At 64.5% G+C, this 2,500-nt stretch overlaps 1 non-coding gene across 1 annotated transcript; it reads right to left on the bottom strand.

Moving 5' to 3' along the window:
* Window positions 1-835: 835 nt before the first annotated feature.
* On the bottom strand, window positions 836-989 carry LOC140472234 (5.8S ribosomal RNA). Its single transcript, XR_011957488.1, has one exon. It is a non-coding gene; the product is annotated as a 5.8S ribosomal RNA (ribosomal RNA).
* Between the last annotated feature and the right edge of the window lie 1,511 nt (window positions 990-2,500).

The raw sequence follows: 2,500 nt of genomic DNA, 5'->3' as shown, positions 1-2,500 counted from the left end.
GCCAGGAGGACCGTGCGGGGGTCGGCCGACGGCGTGGTAGGTGTGCCTGCACGGTGACGGAGCACACACCACGCCCGCCAACCCCTCCGTACCTCCCGAGACCGGTGGCAGGACGGAGCGGAAAACGTGCGGACTGAACGGGAGAGCCAAGAGCCAGCGATCCACGCGCGTGCGACCGTCCAAGTCACAGCGTTCGACGAAAACCTCCTCCCTCGGCCAGGCACTCGGCGCCAGCAGGGGAGACAGGATCAGACGCCCCGCCGGCCACTTAAGGCCGAGGACGAACCACGAGACGGGCGGCTGCAGCAGCGGGCGGCCTGCAGCTCCCAGCACTCTCAATCGATCAACCATCGAGTCGGGTCAGCGTGTCAAACCGGCGAGCTCCACGGTCAGGCCGGCGGCGCACCAGCACCGGACCTCCGCGGCTCCCTTCACTCTTTCCACTGCCAGCCAACCGAGAGACGGACCCAATGCGGACGTGCAGAGCTTAGGCAGACCCCCCACTGGAGGCTCAACACTTCGTGGCAGCTCCGTGTCCCAGAGACCAGGAGGGTTGGCACACACACACAGTGTGAACCACCGACAGCCATTCTGGGACCGGTGACAGCCGTGCTGGCCCCACTGCCACGACACAGACGGACGCCAGGCCGCGCTCCCCGGCGGGGGGGATGGCGTCGAGCCTGACGAACGGAATGTGCAGGGTGGGGGGGAAAGGCCAAGCGCTCCGACGCCGGAGGGCTCCGGAGTCTGAACTTAGGGGGACAAAGAGGACGGGTCCTCTGCGACACCCCAGCCGCGCTCTCGCCAGCCAAGGCGAGTGCGATTGATTGCCAAACGACCCTCAGACAGGCGTGGCCCCGGGAAGAACCCGGGGCCGCAAAGTGCGTTCAAAGTGTCGATGATCAATGTGTCCTGCAATTCACATTAATTCTCGCAGCTAGCTGCGTTCGTCATCGACGCACGAGCCGAGTGATCCACCGTCAAGAGTTGTCTGAGTTTGTTTTAGGTCTCTCCCTCGCCAGAGGAAAGCGACCCGGACCGCACATACGCTCCCCACCTTGAGCTACAGCCACCTGCACGCCGGCGTGCGGGCGGAGCAGGGTGGCGTGAAGCGATGGGGAGCACCATCCTGGTGCGGCCCGCAGAAACATACGTCTATTGGGGGGAGGAGGACAGGGCGCCCAAGAGGCGATGCGTGCCCCAACGCACCGCAGCGACGGAGGCAGGATCACCGCCACCATGTCGCCCGCCTAGTATCACGAGGCGTGCAGCAGCTTTGCCCTAGGAAAAGCAGAGGCGGGAACGGGCACCGGCCATCGGTTCGGCAGCGTCACTGACGCGTGCACGTGGCGGCGTGTCGGCGAGCGGACTTCCTGCGAGGAGGCGGGGGCGGCACTCGCCCGAGCAGACGCCCGCCCGGCCCAGCCACCGCCGAGGTGGACTGGGAGTCGCGGCAACGGCTCGTCATACTCGTTCCCACACTCACAGCGCAGCTTGCCCGCAAGCCACCGACCACCGATCGACGCCAGGCGCCCCGACCGAGAGCGGGATCGCTCGTTCGCCCTGCTGGCAGTTCGCTGGGGATCACTACTGCACGGAGCTCGGAGACCGACGGGCGGCAACTCGAGAGTCTTTAAACCACCACCCCCATCCCGCAAGTGCAAAGAGGCTGTATACGCACAGACGGGTGAGGGGAATAGGTACCCCGTCGGGTTTGAAGGGAGCGTGACTAGATAGCAACGATGTAAACCCAGCCGATTTGGGAGCGAAAGACCGGCGCCTGCATCACCGGCTTCGTTTCCCGTGGCTGGAGAGTACACCGAAACCCTCCGTCTGTCGCGAGCTCCCGACGACGCGGTGCCGCCAAGCAGCAGGGCCGGACCTGGTGTGGCTCCCCTCGTCGATCACAGACCGGTCGGCACTACTGACGAGACGGTGGAACGGGCTTCGCCCCTTGTGACGAAGGGTGATGCGAACCCGCCCGCCCGCGTGCGTTCGGGGTGGACTCGGCAAACGGAGATTTGAAATCGGAAAGTGTCCTCCTGCCCCGCGCAGGTAGGCGCCCAACAGTTGTGGGGGGTTTGGCGGTGACCACGGCTGCAGGGCCTGCTACCCCGACGAGCTCTCCTGCTGGCCCCGAAACCACCCTCGCGAGACAAGTTGAAACGGAAACGGGCGTACCCCCAAGCCGACGATCCTTTCTTATTTGTTACTTTTTTTTTTCACTTGCTCGAGTTGTGGCGATTTGGCGGTGACCACGGCTGCAGGGCCTGCTACCCCGACGAGCTCTCCTGCTGGCCCCGAAACCACCCTCGCGAGACAAGTTGAAACGGAAACGGGCGTACCCCCAAGCCGACAGAGATCCTTTCTTATTTGTTACTTTTTTTTTTCACTTGCTCGAGTTGTGGGGGTTTGGCGGTGACCACGGCTGCAGGGCCTGCTACCCCGACGAGCTCTCCTGCTGGCCCCGAAACCACCCTCGCGAGACAAGTTGAAACGG

This window comes from Chiloscyllium punctatum, unplaced genomic scaffold, assembly GCF_047496795.1.
Source record: "Chiloscyllium punctatum isolate Juve2018m unplaced genomic scaffold, sChiPun1.3 scaffold_283, whole genome shotgun sequence".
Taxonomy (NCBI): Eukaryota; Metazoa; Chordata; class Chondrichthyes; order Orectolobiformes; family Hemiscylliidae; genus Chiloscyllium; species Chiloscyllium punctatum.
The sequence above is the reverse complement of the archived record's forward strand: the minus strand, read 5'-3'. Positions and strand labels throughout refer to the sequence as shown.